Below are 20,697 nucleotides of genomic sequence, written 5' to 3'. Positions count from 1 at the left end.
TAAATTACTTACTGAAAAGGTAGGTTGTAGAATTTTATATAACCACCAGTACAGACTGCAACACCAAGACATACCAGAAAAGAGCTTTTGCTGTGAGGCAACTTTTCTGCCTCATTACTGCTACTATCAGAAGCAAGGAGGAACCAATCAAATGTTACTTATTGGTTAACACTGGGCTGGGCAAAATACTGCCCACAGGAGCCTCAGCCAGCTTCCCGCTTGTCCCAAACCCAGTCAGCGCTCAGAAAAGGTAGCTGAGGGGCCATGGGTGCCTCTGTAAATCCTGAGAGCTGGTCTACACTAGACCTTAAAGTCAACTGCAGGTATGCCATTCTAACTACATCAACTGCATAGCTAGAATTGCCATATCTGCAATCAACTAAGGTCTGTTGTCACTAAAGGCGTTTCTCCTGTCGACCTCCCTTACTCCTCCTGATAGCGAGAAGTACAGGGGTCAGCTGCCAACCCCAGACAGATGGATTTTGGACAGCTCCACCAATGATGCGAAATCAAACTCCAGAAGATCAGCCCTGACCAGGTTGCTCTTCTGGTATAAGTACAGACATACCCTGAGCGCCCAGGGGAGAGACTTCTAATGTTGCCACCATGTCAAGCAGCTCCCAGGCAGCATGTGAAGTATCCCTCTCCCAGGCTTGCAGCATTTAGTTCAGAGCAGCACATGTCCCCTACAGCTGCTTTGAGCACATGTGGCAGCACGGAAAGCAGGACCCTGGCTAAGGAACCTGCCAGGCTGCAGGCCAGGAGTCACCCACATAAAGTGCCCCCCCACCCCCACAGCCAGTGCCTGCCTCTGACACCACACCCACTCCATCCCCAACTCTCTTCTTCCCCAACCTTCCACACCCCTTCGTGCACTCCTGCCCCAGTTTGCAACTCCCTCCCACATGCCTCCATGTCAGACTCCTCTCCTGCACCCGACTCTTTCACACCCAATCCCACACCATCTCCTTCACCCAAACTTGTTCCCGGATCCCATATCCTCTCCTACACGCCAATCCCCTACAAACTCCCTTCTGCACCAAACCTCCATCCCAAACCCACACCTAATCCAGCAATATCACGGAAGAATGCAAAGTTCGACCACTTACTAAATTCTTGGAGTTGCCCGCCCATCAAAAAATGTTGTCCATCCCTGGCTTAACACATGCCTACATGCTGTGGCACAGCATCAATATAGCAATCAACTTGGTGCCTTAGAAGTGTATCAAATAGATATGATGGGAATTGCCATGCATTTCTACAACAAATATTTCTTACGAATAATGGATAGAAATGATTTCAAAGCTTTTGCAAAATATTATAAAGTGGTAGTAAAGAGATTAGAACTATATAGTTCTAAAGAATTGAGAATTTATGCAGCAAGGATTAGTTAAACATATATATGGTTTACACATTTGAGAATAAGTTTAAAAAGTTACATAATAACTTAGAAAGACCAAGAAAGGAAAAAAAATCATTCTGTTGGGAATGACTAACCATAAAATACAGTTTAAAAGATAAAGCAGAACATAAGAACTGCTACACCACATAAGACTAATGGTCCATCTAACTCACTATTCTGTCTTCCAATAGTAGCAAGAGCCAGATGCATTAGAAGGAATGAACAGAACAGGGCAATTTTAAGTGATCCATCCCTTGAGGTCCAGTCCCAGATTATAGCAGCAGGATATTTAGAGACACCTGGAACAAATACCATGTTCCTGACCATGAATTTAATTTTTCTTTTTTAAACAAGTTATACTTTTAGTCTTCACAACATCCCATGACAACATCATCTGTAAGTTGACTATACATTGTATAAAGAAGTTCTTCCTATTGTTCTAAACCTGTTGCCTGTTAATTTCATTGGGTGAACCCTTAGTTTTGGTATTATGTGAAAGGGGAAATAACACTTCCCTATTAACTGCCTCCCCTATATCATTTATGACTTTATATCTGTCATATCAACTTCTCTTGGTTTAGACTGACATTCAAAAGGAGCCTGCATTCAGTACATACTTAAACACATAAGTTATTTGTAATTTGTGACTAACAATGCTGTTCAATTTGTTTTCTACTACTACTCAGTAAATATCCTGGAATTATTTATTTAGCATTTGACAGAGAATGAAGAGTTAACATCACTCACTATGGTTTAAATTTGATTATTTTTTAGAGAGCTGAAATATGAATGGTATGTTTCCTCAAGTAGCTTTCAGTTTCTTTTGAAGATTTTATATGAAAAATTTAAATGAAAACAATTTATTAAAAAAACCTCGCACAACACACAGGCTGTGGCCACACTTGGCCAAAACTTTGAAACTCAGCCGAGACGAATAAGGAGTGTGTAGCCATACCACGGCTGGCAGCATGCAAATGCTAATGAGGCTCTGAATATTCAATTCAGCGCCTTATTAGTATTCTTCAATTTGGCTATTAGCATGGCCATTTTGACGTTTTGGCCAAGTGTGGCCATAGCTACATAGTTGAAAGCTGAACTAAAGAGTGACATAAAGATGATCTGTTTTTACTTTTTCTACATTTTTCCTGGGTTTCCTATATGACAATTAGGAACTATAATATTAAATTCCAGGAAAATGACAAATAAATACAACTCAAAGGAAAAAGAATGTAATATTGTGATGGCTTTCACACCAGCTACTGAAAAATCCAACGGTGTTTAATGAACAAAAAAAAGTTGATAATTTCCTTCCCTGTCTGTTACTCATATGAAAAGGTTAATTATGCAGTTACAAAAAGGAAATGAAATAACATTTAACCATATATAAAGAAAACCACATAAAAATGTAACAACACTGAAAAAGGAGGAGGAATTCTAAGTTTTTAAATGATGCAGTGAAAACCTTTAATTTCACTTATAACAGACAAATGGATAAAAGCACAGAAACCCTGACTTCCAGACTGAAGTTCCTTGAAACTAAAGCATATACCATTGATTCATATGTTCAAAGCTAATTATTCTGGACAAAATATTTGTTGATACAGCTATTTCAAGGGGATGCAAAGACAAAATATGAACATAAACAACATTTAAGTATAAGCGAATGTGCTACAGCACCTAGCCCATTAAAAACAAAACAGCAAACAAACAAACATTAAATTTCCTTTTTAAGACTTTAAATTTCATTCACTCAGGTTAGACAATATCGATTTAATTTCCTGTAGTTTCTGAATAGCTTCTGGTTCTGAGTGTCATATGCACATGCTGCATTTTGAACTTCAAATACTGGAGGGGACACACACAAAACTGCTTTAACTGGCCTTTAGTTTCTACGGCAGACTTTCATTCGAAATCCTGAAGGAAACTACCAATACAGAGCTGACAAGAGAAAGTGGCATTGCCTTTTAACAAGCAATAGCAGATGAGTTAATTTAGTAAGTCATCAACAGGTTTCCTCAGTTGGACTATCTAGGTAGGATTAATAGCAAATAAACACTGGTTTCATCCATAGTGTGCTCCTTCACTGGATTTTTTTTTTTTAAATATTTGAGGCAACATTTCTAATGAGTTTAAGATTGGAAAGACCTTGTTTATGCAAAAACTAAATATAGAAATGCAGGACTAAAAGGGACCACAATAGGTCACTTAGTCCAGTCCCCTAGATAGAGGCAAGACTCAGTATTATTTAGATCAGGATGGTTAATAATTTTTGATGGGGTGGGCACTCCAAGATTTTGGTAAGTGGTCAAAGGCCGCACTTTTCTACAGAGGGACTGCGGGGTCTGGGACAGAGGTTGGGTCAAAAGGGAACTTGGGGTAGGGAAATGGGGTACAAGGGAGGATGTAGTGTCCGAGGGGGAGTTTGGGTGAAGGGGATTGTGACCTGAGTGCAGGGTCTGAGAGGAAGTATGGGTGCAGCAGACTATTCTGGCCTGGGGGAAGGAGGTAGGAGGGTTGCAGGATCTGAGGGTTGTGACCTGGAGCAAGGGAAATGGGGATGCAGAGGGTTTGGTCAGTGACCTGGGGCATGAAGTTGGGGTACAAGAAGGGGTGGGGTGTCAGAGGCAGGCTCTAACCATGTGGTGCTTACCTAGGCTTCTCCTGGCCAAGAGCCCAGTGGGATCGTCACACAGGCTTTCTGCTTGCTGCAGCCCCAGGACACACAAATCATTTGGTTGCTCCATGTGCCTCTCTGTGCTCGAGGAGGGATTGGGGAGGACACAGAGGAAGACTTTGCGCATTGCCCAGTTCCAGCTAATGGGAGCTGAGAAATACTGGGGGCAGCATGCCAAGCCCCACACACACACTAGCTACTTGAAAAGCACTAGCAAAGTCAGTACAAACTAAAATGACATGTTTGAACTGCTTGAGACATTAGACTTCGAAAGTACAATATTTATATGCTAATTGATTTTATAACTATGATAAAAATGCAAAAGCCAGCTTTTTTCCCCTAGTAGCATGCTGTGACACTTTTGAATTTTTACGTCTGATTTTGCATGCGAGTAGTTTTGAAGTAAGGTGAAATTTGGGCTATTCAAGACAAGTCATATTCCTGAAATAGGTATTTGTCAAAAACCTCCAAAAATGGAGATTCTACAACCTGCCTATCTAATCTGTTCACTATGTATATTGCATCACCACCAATGGTGATCCAACAAATGAAAAATAGGTCCCTGCTTCTGGCTTTTTGAAATTCCTGTGCCCATCATCATGTGCCTTCCTAGACCAATCTATACTGGTATCAGTGAAGGAAACCAGCGATTCACTAGCTCTGGCATAATAACAGAAACTAGCACTTTCTGTTCATGTACTCAATGACTAAATGGGTGGGTTCCACAATAGGGATGCTCATGCCATTTATCGCCCCATTACAGTTCACAGACCTCGCTGTTACAATTCCTTTGCATTACCCAGAGTCAGTGCACTATGAAGCAGGAAATGTTTAATGGTTTTGCACATGTGGATCACATTGGTGCCCACTGTGGATTTTCCAAAACCCAAAATGATTGCCCACTGACTGATAGTAATTCTATAGTGTAAGTTTCCAGAACACAATTGCCACTCATTTCTCCACCCTCAATGCAGCTCTCATTCTGGTGTTCCCATGACACAGGGCTGGGGAAAGAGCTATACAAAGATACAGGAACTTGCTCTTTTGTATTCAAAAGATTTGAAGCCACTGCTCCTCATTTCAAAGAGGCACTACAACGGTATCCCATGAACCACTGCTCATTTCTCAGGCCCAGCATTGCGCTTCTCTAGGTGGAACTGATCCATGAATGCCAGCAGCAAGGCAATTTTTTTCTGTTAAATTCATCAGCATTCAGTTATAGCGCTCAAATATGTGTCTCTCTTCCTCATCACTATCCTGATCATAGCAGTACCCCCTTAAGATCTGCAAATATTTAATTATACAACAAACATCGGAATTGTCCAGAGTGCTGTAAGGTTCATGCTCCTATCAGAGACAGGGAGGAGACCGAAAAGCACCACATGGGACTGCAGGATTTTTTTTCTCCTCAAAAGCACAAAAATTATGGAATATGTCTAGTAGTATGAGATACAAAAAAGTAGCATAGCGACCCAGCTCCCAGAAATCCCTGGGCAGATTGCTACTACCTCACAAAGCACTGTGAAAGTATCCTAAAAGGCACTGTGCCAGATGACAGGTTTTGGGCGTATAAGGATACCTGCCTGAAGTACACCATACTTTACACTGATGCAAACCGTCCTGGTGAGTACAAGCAGCACCTAGGCAAGTACTCACACAAGACAGAGAAAAACTTCAGTGGCTATATTTGATTGACACAAGTCACAGCACTTTGTATGTTAGGTATGGCTTTTTTTTTTTTTTTTTTTTTTTTTTTTTTTTTTAAAAGCAGGATTATTTCTCTTACAAAACAAGCTAATTTCAGAAGTTCACACACACACAAGTATAAAGCACAAAACAGCTACATTCAGTGCCTAAAAAGTTTCTTAATAAAAGTTCATGTTGGCTGGCATGGCCTTCCACTCTTCCAGAATGTCATGTGTACCTCTAATTAAACCTCTGAAAACTACGAAATAAGATTCAGAGGCATAACCATGTTAGTCTGTACCTTCACAAACAACAGGCAGCCCTGTGGCACCTTAAAGGCTAAGAAATGTATTAGGTCATGATCTTTCATAGGAAAAAACCCACTTCTTCAGATGGTAAACTCCTCCCCGCAACCACATGCACACTCCCTGGATTCTGTTTTTCCACTCCATTTCTGTCTGAAGTGGGTTTTACCCACAAAAACTCAGAGACCTAATAAATTTATTAGGTCTCTAAGGTGCCCTGGGAGTACTTGTCCTGGGACTAGGAAATAACAGTTACAGTACAAGAACATGAGCCACTGAGTCTGTTTGAGCCAGGGTTACCCTATCATAAATAAACCTGAGGAATAATAAAATAGATGAGCCGTTTTATTAAGTATGTTATGTCTTACAGAACTATTCTCTCATTTGTCCTCATGCATTGACTGATGCAGAGAATCACAGCTCACAATGGTATATTTGGAAGGGCCTGACTGCCCAAAGGCACCATAGACTCCTCATATCGGTGCTAAATTACAAAGGCTGTGCAAGTAGAGGACCAAAATAGCCTCGGTACGAAGACTTGTAGCAGCCTAGTAGCATACATAACAGCGCATTACAGAGCAGAGGCAGGTGGAGGTGATGTTGATGAAGGAATCCTTAGGCCAGCATTTCTCAAACTATGTTCTGTGGAACACTGGTGTTTTGCAAAATGTGAATAGGTGTTCCGTGAAATAATTTCGGTTCTAGTGATCATTTTTGTTCCGAAATATTAAATAAGAAACTGTGTGCGTATCAAAAACATTAAGGTATTTGAACAGTGTTTAGACTGTAGCTTTAATAATATTTGGAACACATTCACAATAATACGGGTTGAACCACTCTTATACGGCACCCTGACCCTAGCAGGGCAAGAGAATTTTCTGAATGAGGGAAGGTAAAGGCAAAGAGCAATATTCCCTGAGTCTCAGCTCCCTGCTAACCACAGGGTCCTAACAATCTGTGGCAGATGGCCTCAGAGCTTCTCCAACCATAGTGTCCTGGCAGCCAGTCATAGTCCCCCAGGAGGCTCCCCACTGACTGCAGGTACCAACAGCTGGGTCCCAGCTTCTGGCTGCCCCTGGGCTCTAGCAGGTACCGTTGGCTGCCAGCCCTCCTGCAGCCGCCAGTCCTCCCACTCATCCTGGCCACCCGCGGCCACTGTCAGCCACTGCCCAGGCTCCCCACCATCCACAGGTTCTCAGGGAGCTGGAGCCAGTGGCCGCCAGCTGCCTGGACCTGCAGGTAGCAGGGAGTTGGGGTTGGCTGCTTTATTGTTTTTCTCTCTCTCAAGAATGTGGTTTTCCCTCTAAATAAAATTGAGAGGGAAGGGAAGGAGAAGTTGCTGTGCGGGGAGAGGAACTGTTGTCAGACAAGCGATGTTGCTGGATAACATAATTCTGGTAAAGAGAAGGAGATCTCTTCCCCCCACTGCCCCACCCAAAAAAAAACTGTCAAAAGCTACTCATTTTCTAGTTGCTGCCTGTAAAAATACCAAATTCAAAAAAAAATTTTTTAAGCTTTAAGGACAGTCCTTTTTTGAACAATACTGTCCTTCCTATTTTTGTACAAAATAATGACCACTAACCATCCTTCTTTCAGCTGTTATATGTTTTGAGTCTGTACTTAATTTTTATACATAATTATATGGTTTCTAACTGCCTCCCTATCAAAAGGACAATAGTTGTTCATTCAGATTTTATCTTATTTTTCGTTCTTTGTAAAATAAAAGACATCTAAAAAACTGAACTCTTAAAACTTTTGAGCACTACCTGTGGCAATTTTTCATTATGGAACAACCCCCACTCCTTCCAGACCAGCATGTATGTGTGCCATCAATGTATTCCAAGCCCAAAAGTGTTCCGTGACCAAATTAGTTTGGGAAAAGGCCAAAGTTTAAGTGGTGATAATTCTGGTATGGCTTGTGCAAAGCAAGTGGATGAGTACAGACAGGCCAGCTGTAGTCAACTGGTGTTGATTAAGCCCACCCTAAACACAATTTTTGCTTTAGTAAGGTACAGTCTGACAGTTCTTCCTACTGCACATATGTGCTGTGTCCCCAAAGTACTCCATATCATCTAGAAAGATAGCACGCTACAGTGTCTGTCATGGAGATCACTAAAGAGGGTACAGTTCAGGTTATGGAGAGAACTGGTATATACCTTAATTCTACCTTTTGGTTTTCAGAGATTTAAGCACAGGCATTTAACTATCTGGAAGTACTTGAGGCAGTGCCAGTCAATCTTAACTGTACATTCAAACTTTTGAACAGTGAATTTCCCTGTTCAAAGGGGTAGTAGTAGTGAGACAGCAAGGCATGATGAGAACAGCAGGCAGGCAGTTGGGGAAGGTAGTGGGAGGAGAAGGGGGGCAAGCGGACACAAGGTGGTTTACTTCAAATGCCACTCAGTCATCAGCTCTGCCCTCCTCTTGTTTACTCCATGGCGCTAGTAGGACTAGATCTACCTCAGAATGAGAGAAGGTGAAGACCAGTGGACTGTGAGGAGCACATCCACCAGATGGCGGCATTAAAGGAGAATGACGGGGAGCCCCAGATTCCACACTGCACTGGGAGAGCTAATGTGGGGAAAATGACTCTGCACAAGCTCCTGCAACATAAGAGGACCGCAAAGGAAGACCCATTCATCTCCGTGGATGTTGTTCTCTCTGACCTCGACCCATTTTGTGGAATACCAGTTTACTAGACAATCCTAGAACATATGTATAATGTTAAGATTTTGTAGTGGTTAATTTTAGTAAAAGTCAGAGATGGGTCAAAGGCAATAAAAAAATAGTGCAACCTGATCCCTAAAGTTTATTAAAAATAAATAACTGACAAAATGGGCTCACAGTGGAATGAGCGCTTCAGTCCTGCTGCAGGAGGAGAATGGGGTGTCCAGCACCTATCACCCACAAGCTTCCTAAAGCAGCACTGTTGGTATCACTCCATATGCTTAAGATTGTTTCAATACATCACCCAGGACTCACACACACAAAGAAGAGAGAAAAGGACTACTGCACGGTACACAAAGAACTTAGTTTCTATCCGTGGACCTCTATCAATACAGACATGACAAATCAGCTTTCCAAAGGAACTGCTTGCACAATGAATCCTACAGTCAAACTCTGGGTCAAGACTGGCTGTCTGGGAGAAGTGGCTACCAAGGTAAGGGAAATGTGCAACTCTTTCCAGGGCTTACTAATGATAATTTGTGGGAGAAGTGCAGCAACTGCACTGGGGCAGGTTGGTGGTGCATCTTAGACTCCGCATTGGTTAATGGTCTCAGATGGGGTAGCCGTGTTAGTCTGTACCTTCACAAAAGCACATTATCTAATAAATAAAATTTAATCTTTAAGGTCTCACAGGACTGCTGGCATTGGCTAAGGGAAAGTCCTAGAGCAGGGTCAGCAATCCCCTGCACAGATTCCAAGAATGACCTGCAAGACAATTTTCATCAGCTCACTAAGCAGGAGCTCAGCTCCACCCCTCCTCCGTCATGCAGCCTGGAGCTTGCTCAAACCCATACCGCCTGTGGATTAACAAAAAACCAGCTGAAGTTACCAACTACCACCTATATGGTAATTTATTAACAAAGCTGTTGTAAGTAGGACTATTAGTGACTTTAAAATGTAACACCAGCACTCAGACCATACACAGAGCTTAAAAGGTCACATTTTGGCACTCCGCCTTGGAAAGGTGGTTGACCCCTGAATACTGACCAGAGGCAAGCCAACTTAATTTTGTAACAGACCGACGCTGAGTCTACGCTCACTGCATACATGAAACGGCACATTCCAGGGTCAATGTCGATCTCAGAACTTCTTTTGAGCAGCATGGTATGAAGGAATGTTGACTGGAGGGGTGCTCCCGTTGACCATCTGCCATGAAGACAGGCATAGAAGTCAATGGCTGCAAAGTCAATTTTTGGTACACAATTGGCAAGTGGTAAGTAAAGACGCAGCCTAAGCCTCAACTAGGAATTAGGGTCTGTGTCTCTCTTATGGCTGTGAAAATTCCACAACTGGGCTATACTGAAAACTTACATCAGATCAGGCCTGAAACATATGGCATTGGCCACTCTTAAATGATAGGCTACAGGGCTACATAGACCATGGATTTTCCCCAGTACAGACATTTGTATATTTTGTACGTTCTTATAAACAAGACTGCATAAACTGAGGCGACTCCATCCACTCCCCCTTCTAAATGGAACATCCCCAACAATGGCACCAACTGGGGGTAGGGAGGCTGAGCAATACCCCACTCATAAAGTTTTTGCACTTGCACAAAATTCCATGGATCGGGAACCTGAAAGAGACATGACCTGACCATTTTTAAGTAGTGCTGCCATATTAAATCTGTACGGCTGTGATCAGAGAGAGACCTGAAGCGTTACTCCCGACTGCTTGACCACAGTACAACTGAAAGGTGATCCACCAGTGTTGCCAAACAGATGGAATAGACACATCAAATTTCAGAGAACAGCATTGAGGGTTAGTGTACAAGGTAACACTTCTCAGATTTGGCTTGCCCACAGGAGCAATGCAACTTGATGCACAGGAAATCTATTCCTGTACAGCAGTACACACCACAGCACAACACAGGTGCTGTAGTACCTCCGGGGTTGTAGTGGCTTCCATTAGACACAGGCTGTACAGTTTAGTTCAATGGCACTCAGCACCCCCAGCATACAGATTTCCCCAGCACTCTTGTAGCATAGGAAAGCCTACCCGGAACTCAACTCCTTGTGGCACTGGCTCTTGCACTGTTCGGATGAAAGTGCAGACTCCTTGGAAGGAGAGAAACCACCTTTGCCTCCTCAGAGGAGAAGGAAAAGAGACCGGAACAGCTCACGTGCGTGGGCAGCGACCAGAATTTACATCCCCGCCCCGTGCCTGTAGCCACCACTTTCCCCCGAGCTCAGAATGCTGACTCGCCTCTTAGATTAGAAAGCGGCACCTCCTGCGGAGGAGCAAACACGTTGCAGGCAGCACCTGACCTGAGCCGCGACAGGACCGGCCAACTCAAACAGGATGCGCCTCCTTGAGTCAATAGGTGTGTGTGAGGGGCGGCCCGGACAATGGTGCGCGTTTCCCGGAGACTGGGCTGGCCTTTGCGCAGAGCAGCGCAGCACCCTTCTACTTTCCGAACAGCCTGTGGCAGCTGCTTGGCTTTGCGCCTCCCCGGGAGCGGGCGGACACACCCGGGCTGCGCGCCGGAGCCCTCGCTGGGGAGCGGGAAGCGAATCCGTCCCTGGGCGGGGTGAGATACCCACGCCGCGCCCGTCCGGCCTGGGGCGCTCTGCCAGCCGCCCCCGCAGTCACCAGCCCGTCCGACGGACAGGGCTGGGCCCTGCCAGCCCGCAGACGGCAGTCGGCCGCAGCCGGGTGAGACCAGGCTGGGAGAGTAGCGGCGGCCACCTCCATAGTGCCCCTGAGGGACTAGCCTCTGCCGCAGCGGGGCGCGCGCCTCCCGGCCGAAGTACTCCTCCCCCTGCGCGGCGGACGCAGCTCACCTCGCGTGGCGGGAAGGAGCGGAGCTGGCGACCAGGCTGCCCTCAGCACGCCTCCAGCCGCGGCGGCGTCCACGGCCACGGCCACGGCCAGGTGAGCTCCGGGTGAAGGCGCCTAGTGCGCCTGCGCGCCAGCCCCGCCCCTAGCCGTACCTAGCAGCCCAGGTGCGCGGAGCACGGAGCGTGAGCGCCACTCGCGCGCCGCGGCCGCGCGTGAGCGAGAGTCGCTGGCCGCGGCCTCGCGGCCCTAGTGCTCTTCCGCAGCTGCCGCGGACCGGAAGGCGCCTCCTGGGCCGAGAGCAACCGGCGGACGCTGTTGGCTTGAGCGGCGCACCTGGCTTCTCCGCGCCCGGGTCGCCAGGGGGCGGGCGGGTTTTCCGGGGCCTGCCCAGCTCGGAGGCGGTAGCATTAGCCTGGGAAAGCTCCCCGCCACCTCACGTGCTTATTACCCTGCTACCCCTGCAGGAGGTAAGGGCCGCGGCTTCACCTGTGCCACTCAGCGCCAGCCCCTTTGCCTGACTGCCAGCCGGCAGAGCTCATTGTACTCCAAGGCAGTAGCCGTCAGCCGCCTCTGGGGGTGGCGGTGTGGGGGGTAACGCTTACAGATTGTCACTTCTACTCAGACATCCCCCCACAAAACAGAACAGCAGTAATGTAGCGCTAACCAAACTCCCACAAGGCCACGATTATCCCTGCACTGGCAAGCTGGCAGTAAAACCCATAGAAGTTACAGCTGACCATGCAATGCTCATAAACATCTCCAACACTCCCCCAGACTCGACTTGTTTTTATTCAGGCCAGTGTACACTCGAGGAGAAAAGGAATGTAAGATATGCAACTCCAGCTACCTGAATTGCATGACTAAAGTCAACCTACTTTGCATCCACTTTTTGTGCCTTTTCCTCAGCAGAAGCTTGATGGGAGATTTCTCCCCAATGACTTCTCTTATTCCTCACCACTACAAGGAGTACTGAGCTCAATAGCCAGGCCTTGAGCCTTCAATTTAACATGGTCCTACTGGATACCCTAAATCGAAGCCCACAAGAAAGACCACCAGTGGGTGGACCTGCTGATAAGTACAGGTAAGACCTTAGTTTCCTCATATTTCTGCTATTTAAAACCCACCTAATTCTTCAGAATTAGATTACAGGATTAACAGACACACATTTATTAGGACTGCTGCTCAGACTGTTTGCTCTGCCACAACAGAGGCCAGAGCAGGCTTTAGGGCACATATCAAAATCCTAATACACTGTCATAATAGCACCATAAGAATATATTTTAATTCATTTAGGTAGGGCTGTTTTGGGAGGGGGAGGAAGGGAGTTTATTGTCTCAATTGCATTTCACAGTAGTTCCTCCTAAGGGTCCATTCCACCCCTAGAATTCTATGATTCTGCAATTCTCTTTGGTTTAATTCATTATATACTTACAAGCAGCACAGGGCTATGACTCACAAGACTGATCCCTATTAAGAATTTTTTTTATTTCTGCACAAATGAATCTGAAGGAACAACTGTTCCTTGTCTGTCTTGTTCTAAGGAGTGTTCAGACAAATGATGGGCCACACCCTTGAAGTTAAAAGTTGTATCATGTGAAAATAAGCTTACTGTAATGAAGATTTCATAAGCACAATTTTATTATGCTGATAGTCTATACTGATAATACACAAGAACTATCAACTGTACCAAGCTTGAAATTGAAACCTTATACCTCACAGAACATCTTTCAAATGTGCTTTTTCCCTTAACTTGCTTTTGCTTCTGTTTTCTGGAAAGTTTTATGGGATGAGTAACTTTTCAAAAAATTACTCAATTTTCCTGCCCCTTTTGTATAATTTGCAAGCTGTAGAAGTGTTTTCTCTCGCCATGTTTCAGGACTGACTTAATTGAACAGCAGGATGCTCTGTTTTTTTTTTTTTTCTTCAAAAGGGTAAGTACTGCATGCAAGATTGGGTTGACCATACACCCTCAGCATGGTATGGGAAAAAAGCCCTTAGAGATAAGATACTGAGGAAGCTATGTCTACACTACAGCGATCTGTCAACAGAAGTTAGTGATGGAAGATATCTTCTACAAAACTTCTGGCAACAGGTTGTGGCCACACACAACACTGGATCACCCTCTCAATCCACTCTGTCAACAGCGAGCAGCCAGACAGCCCAGCTGCTCTCTCCACGGAAAGGCCAACTGGAAGCACAGCAGACAGGGCTGCCTGGTGATCTGGAAGCCCTGTCTGTTGACAGAGGACTCCTTGGAGCAGCCACACAATTTTTTTTATTGACAAATTTTATTAAGAAAGGTGTCAACAGAATGCATTTTTAGCGTGAATGCTCAGTAAGTTTTGCTGACAAAATGCTCTAGAGTAGACATAGTCAGAGAGAGAAAAAGATATCATACTAAGTACCTTCCTTTAACAACCACATAAAATCTCCAAAAAGATGTATCACATAGGGCAGAAAAATTCAGAACCACATTGAGTATAAGTCTGTTCTGAAAAGTGACTGGGGTGTGGGGGGGACAATTAGGTAACATCCTAGGTTTGTGTCTTGTGGCCATGTAACTCAAGGTATATATCTTTTGTTTCAGAACCACCAGAGATGCCCCACCGTGACATTTCAGATTTAAATAGCTGAAATCATGAAAGTTGTAAATTTTTAAAATCCTATGACTATGAACTTGACCAACATGGATGGTGACTTTGGTAGGACTCTATTAATAATGCTTACTATGGTTCATGGTAATCTACATTGACCAATAAGGCGGCCACTTTAGCTACGTCCACACAACAAAGTTATTTCGAAACATCTTTGCGAACATCTACACTACACACACACTGTTTTGAAATAAATTCGAAATAGCAGACACATTATTTTGCATTTGATAATCTCATAGCAGGAGGAATAATGCCTATTTTGAAATAGCTATTGAGACAAGAAATAGCACAATTTTAAAATAAGCCATAAGGGCATCCAATGGCACTATGCGTCCAGCCATGCGATTTCAGAATGCATTCTTGTGTTTAGCTGTGTTATTTTGAAATAGCTGTTCCTTAATGGATTATTTCAAAATAACACTGCTGTTGTAGATGTAAACCTTCCAGATTATGAATACATGATGCTTTTTGATGAACTCATACAAGTAAACTATCTGCTTCCTAGGGTTTGTCTTCACCATGTGGATGTTGTTAAAAGTGTAACTTGCCTTGTCTACAGTACAATTCCCCCAAATGTTAAAAAACTTTCTCCCAATGAAGACAGTGAAAGTGTCAGCAGCATTAGGTCATCTAATTCTTTTTATTCAACTAGAAGCCTTTTAAATAACAGGAAAAAAAACAAGATGCAAAGTCAAGATTAGTTAAGGTTACAACTTTTTCAGAAAACAAGGGTTAAATGTGTTCAGATAAATGAAAAGGGGAAGCAGGTAAATGGTGTGTTTATAAGCACAACAGGGGCATAGCTTTAGCGATGTGGTTTTGAGGGCTACTGAAAGAAGAGTTTCATTAAATGTGGATGACAGCAGAAAAGCCGCAAGGTCTCATATGAGGAGAAAACCTGGTCAGGAGTGAGATACTGCAGGGGTAGAGGGACAGTGATGTTTCAATGCCTGTAGAGCAGCGGTTCTCAAACTTTTTGGCCTGGGGCCCAACCCTGCTCAACACAAATATTCCTGCATTGACTTTTCACAGATCAGCAGCCAAACATCCATGATGACAAAATGCATTTGCTTCTCTCTAAATAGCTTAAATACTAAATTATTCATATCAAGCTACCAGAGCATAAAAACAAAAACACAGCTGACATCAGGAGAGAGTATACTTAGGGATTATTGCATATTTTACCAAACTGTTTTAAATTAATGTTTTTCGTGATTTATGTCCAAAACAAAAGGTTTCAACATGGTCTCTATTTATGGTATGGGTGGGGGAAACTTTTTTGGGTTGGAGGTCACTGACCCACAGAAAATTCAGTAGCAAGCCAACAGATGAGATGCCAAAACAAAACAAAAAAAGTAAAATCCTCAACCCTTGCTGACGTGGCCCCTGACTGAGATACCTCACTCCCTGGTGATCCAGCCCCACAGGGAAGTATGGCAGTTTGGGGCTTCCCACAGGCCAGGTTAACTCGTCTGGCGTCTTGGGGCTAATAGATTTTGGTGGCCCTCATAGGCTGAGGTGAGGTTGCAAGGTCTGGATGGAAGGCGGGTGGCAGACATGTGCTGAGGGTGGGGGTCTGGGCATGAGAAGGGTGGGGGACGATCATCTGGCTTTGCTCTCCCCCTGGCCCTAGGCACTGCTCCTGCTTCTACCATTGGTGAGTCTAGCCAATGCGAACAAGGAAAGGCTCTCTGAAGCAGCTTCCTGTGCTGCTGTTCTCCTAGCTGCGGGGAGGAGGAATAGAAGTGGCTGGAGCTGCTTCTCCTTGTGCAGTGGATCCAGCCCACAAGGCTCAGGGCTTCCTCACCCCACAGCAGGAAATAGTTGCTGACACTCCAACCTCATGAGGTGGGAGCAGGGAGGAGCCACAGAACTGGAAGGCCAGCAGAGGTTCCCCACTGTAGGGGAGGGAGAGCCCTGAGCCTGCAGCCCACCTGCAGTCCCCGGACCACTTTTTGAGAATGACTGCTGTAGAGGTTAGGAGCACCATGTCAAAATTGCACTTGATTAGACAATTAAAGAATTTGTAAAACAAGTAGCCAAAACCCAAAAGTATGTAGCACACCATCACTAGGAGGCAACAGAAGAAAGCACTGGAGAAGGAACACTGGTTTTGGAATGTCTGCTAACTTAAAAATGAATGTTTTCTTCTTAAGCTAAGGTCCTGATTCTCCTCCATCAGAATTAAAAATAAAAAACCCTAGAGGAAAAAAATCTTTTCACCAAAATGTTGGAAAACCCCCATTAATTCTAGAGACAGAAGATCAAAGTCCTCTTGGCTACCTCATATTAGCATAAATTAGTTCCTACTGTACCCATTTAAATTTGAACTTACTAATATTTTATATTTTAGAGGTCTAAGAATTTGTTTTACTCAGTTTACATGCCTCAAGCCTTCTCTAAAAAAAAAGTGAAAGATATATACATCATGGAAGAGATGTAACTTCTAATCAACATTGATCATCAATTAGCAATGCTGTATTTGCTTCCCTCCACCCCGAGGTCAGTACATCTAGGCGTTTATTTTTTTTTTTTATTTAGCATTTAACAAAACGGGAAGGCATTCATAATCTCTTTCTGGTACTGAATTTCCCAGAACAGTATCAGTATTCTATGTGCAGCCTCACCAGTACTGCGGAGAAATCAGTTCTGTAGTCTATGACATAATGCCTTGGCAGACAGCTCAAAATAGCTTTTGCTTTCTTAGCCATATCAAATTGAAGTGCCTAGCCAATTAATGTCCATTGTCACTGCAGGTAATTTTTGGCATTATGGTCTTCCAAAAATCTCCAACTATCAGTGTTTACAATTATTTTCACGTAAATTTATTGGATTGTATTTTCTGGATTTAATTTGCTACCTTACCTATTTTTTTAACATCTGAGTTGGTAATTTTGTTTGTCCCTACTGATATGTGGATCACCTTTTCATTTAGCATCATCTATAACTGTAAAGTTTGTCATTTACCATTTCTTGTAGATCAATCAAAAATATCCAGTTTTTGATTGCTATCACACTGATTCAGAATACTCAACCAAAAAACTGAATTACCTTTTACCCTGAAAATTTTGCATATTACATTAAAACTACTGTAACATAAATATGCATTTTTATTGAAGTCTCATATTTATCTAGCACTTTTCAGATGAGACCAGACAGCACTGTCTTGATGAAATGAGAAAATTTAAAACTCTCGCATTCAGTACTTGTTTATAATAAAAGGAACCATATTAAATTTTAAAAAGTATTGTTGTTGGTACAGTGCAGATGAAAGTTTCTACAATTTCCTGGCCAGCAAGAATTACCATTTTCTGGATGAAGATCTGATCCTGAAATTTTTACACATCTGAGCAACTTTACATATTTAAGGAACCACACAGTCTAGTGATTAAGAACATAAGAATGGCCATACTGGGTCAGACCAAAGGTCCATCCAGTCCAGTATTCCGTCTGCCGACAGTGGCCAATGCCGGATGCCCCAGAGGAGAACAGAAGACAATGATCAAGTGATTTATCTCCTGCCATCCATCTCCTGCCCTTGTACTGAAGGCTAGGGCACCATACTTTACCCCTGGCTAATAGCCATTTATGGACCTAACCTGCAAAAATTTACCGAGCTCTTTTTTAAACCCTAATAGAGTCCTGGCCTTCACAGCCTCCTCTGGCAAGGAGTTCTACAGGCTGACTGTGCGCTGTATGAAGAAAAATTTCCTTTTATTAGTTTTGAACCTACTACCCATCAATTTCATTTGGTGTCCCCTAGTTCTTGTATTATGGGAAAAGGTAAATAATTTTTCTATGTTCACTTTCTCCCCACCATTCATGATTTTATATACTTTTATCATATCGCCCCTCAATCGCCTTTTTTCCAGACTGAAAAGTCCCAGTCTCTCTAGCCTCTCCCCATATGGGACCCGTTCCAAACCCCTAATCATCTTGGTCGCCCTTTTCTGAACCTTTTCTAATGCCAATATATCTTTTTTGAGGTGAGGAGACCACATCTGCACACAGTACTCAAGATGTGGGCGTACCATAGTTTTATATAGGGGAAGTATGATATCTTTTGTCTTATCTATCCCTTTTTTAGTAATTCCTAACATCCTATTTGCTTTACTAACTGCTGCTGCACACTGCGTGTATGTCTTCAGAGGACTATCCACTATAACTCCAAGATCCCTTTCCTGATCTGTTGTAGCTAAATTTGACCCCATCATGTTGTACGTGTAATTTGGGTTATTTTTTCCAACGTGCATTACCTTACACTTACCCACATTAAATTTCATTTGCCATTTTGCTGCCCAATCACTCAGTTTGCTGAGATCTTTTTGTAGTTCTTCACAATCCCTTTTGGTTTTGACTGTCCTGAACAACTTGGTGTCATCTGCAAACTTTGCCACCTCGCTGCTTACCTCATTTTCTAGATCATTGATGAACAAGTTGAACAGGATCGGTCCCAGGACTGACCTCTGGGGAACACCACTAGTTACCCCCCTCCATTGTGAAAATTTACCATTTATTCTAACCCTTTGTTTTCTGTCTTTTAACCAATTCCCAGATTGTTACTATTGATGAGTTAAATACTGTAATCTACCCTGGAAAACACTTATCCTAAAATCTTTCAAAGACTATTCTTGTCAGAAAGTTTTGTGACAAGCTTTCCTTGGCCAGCACAGGCTTTGTCTAACAATAACCTCACATGCATAAAATTACTTGTTTTTCACTGTTTTTGGGTTGAGGTCACTAATTTAGAATTGTCCACCTTATGGGCCTTTCCTAGTGTGGCTACAGCAATTTGGAAAATAGTGCATAACAGTTAGACCTAGTCTGTGCTGGCCAGTGTAAACATGTACTCTTATTTTAAAATTAATCAGCACAGGTTAGATTCATGCGCTCATTTTATCGAGAGAAATTATTGCCCTGTTTTACCTCTAAAGACCATTTTTCAGTTATTAGTATAATGACCAAAACAGAGGCAGAAAAGCAGTTTATTAGAGCCTGTTCTACCTTCAGTCAGAGTATCTACCCTATGGGTATCTTCGTAGAAGCACTTCAGGGATCTTCAGCCTGTGGAGGGAGAGGCAATGGGGGCAGGAGAGACACCTGTGGTTTGTGTGCTCTAGCCACAGGACACTTAGATTTCCAGTGAATGAATCTATAGAAAAACACACTCCCCTCCCTTGTTCACAGGCAAGAGTGGAAGATGGGTTGCTAGGAAACATCACACTGAAGATTGGAGCTCTCTGAAATTAACATAGCTGACTTCCCTCAATCCCAGGAGCCTCTTCTATTCAAAACCGTTTATTAAGGAAGATGACTTGGAAAAAAGGCTGGAAAAGAAATGAATACTAAAAGAATAAACAGCAGAGCAGGAATCAGGATTTCCAATTAACTGAAATAAACAAAATGGAAACAAGGTCATTCATTTAAAGAAAAAAAAGTGAGTAAGGTGGTTCATGTGGACCAAAGAAATCAATCTTTAATTCATCTTTAAAAAATACATTTTAGCAACACTTATTGAACTGTCTATAATCACAGCATATTTTTTATCTTGGGATTTAAATGATTTGTTCTCCACCTTTCTCCTAAAAAGACCTCATAATTAACAAGACGTTAGGGATTAGAAGGCTCAGGGATTCTTAGCATTCAAACTGGAAGCTTTTCGCCACAGTTGCTATTATGAAGCTACATAGCCCTGTTTAATAAATACTAGAAATTATAACTACCAGCTGGCTACATCAGTGACCTTGTGGTCTCACTTCATTTTCTAGCCATTGGAGTTTACATCACAAAACTGCCATGACCAAACTTCCCCATAGTTTGGGAAGAACAAAAATTAAATGGATGACGTGGGTGAAGTAGTATCTTTCAGTGAAACAATTTCTGTTGACAGGAGAGACACAATTTTGAACTTACAGAGAGTACTCCAGGTCTTGGTTAAATATAAGGCGAAATAGATTGTTTAGCATAAGTAGTTACATATTTCAAGCTCAGTCCAAGCTGAAAAGCTTGGTTTTTTCCAACCAAAAATTGGGCTACTAAAATATATTACCTCATCCGTCTTGTATTTCTAGTATCCTTGGACCAGCATGGCTGCCACAGTGCTTTATACAAAGATTAAATGAATACAAAAACTGAACTACTCTTGCCTTGTTTGAAGAGAGAGATCTTTTAAGTAGCATCATGAAATAGACCATTCAGTTTTCACTTTTGCCTTAAAAATGTTGATTCAGCTCCCATTAATGCAAATGACAAAGCTGAGGCCAGAAGAACTGGTTTGGGTGCAAGAGAGTAGGTGAATCTGTGGCTTGCCTGCAGTGAGTCAGGGGCTATATCTAAAAAAGCCAGGAGCTGTGATGTAGGGCCCTACCAAATTCAGGGCCATATGGAAGATTTCACAGATTGTTAAATGTTTGTGTGCTTTTACCCTGTACCAGTGGTTCTCAAAGAGTGGCCTACAACCACCTTGCA

At 43.2% G+C, this 20,697-nt stretch overlaps 1 protein-coding gene across 1 annotated transcript in view; it reads right to left on the bottom strand.

The window, feature by feature from the left end:
- Window positions 1-11,660, bottom strand: part of GALNT3 (polypeptide N-acetylgalactosaminyltransferase 3) — a 44,021-nt gene extending 32,361 nt beyond the window's left edge. Inside the window, exon 1 of the mRNA XM_075000910.1 lies at window positions 11,578-11,660. The gene's annotated coding sequence lies outside the window, so the exon portion shown is untranslated. The remainder of the gene's footprint in view (window positions 1-11,577) is intronic.
- Window positions 11,661-20,697: the final 9,037 nt, after the last annotated feature.

The sequence above is a fragment of the Carettochelys insculpta genome, chromosome 8 (genome assembly GCF_033958435.1).
Source record: "Carettochelys insculpta isolate YL-2023 chromosome 8, ASM3395843v1, whole genome shotgun sequence".
Taxonomy (NCBI): domain Eukaryota; kingdom Metazoa; phylum Chordata; order Testudines; family Carettochelyidae; genus Carettochelys; species Carettochelys insculpta.
The sequence above is the reverse complement of the archived record's forward strand: the minus strand, read 5'-3'. Positions and strand labels throughout refer to the sequence as shown.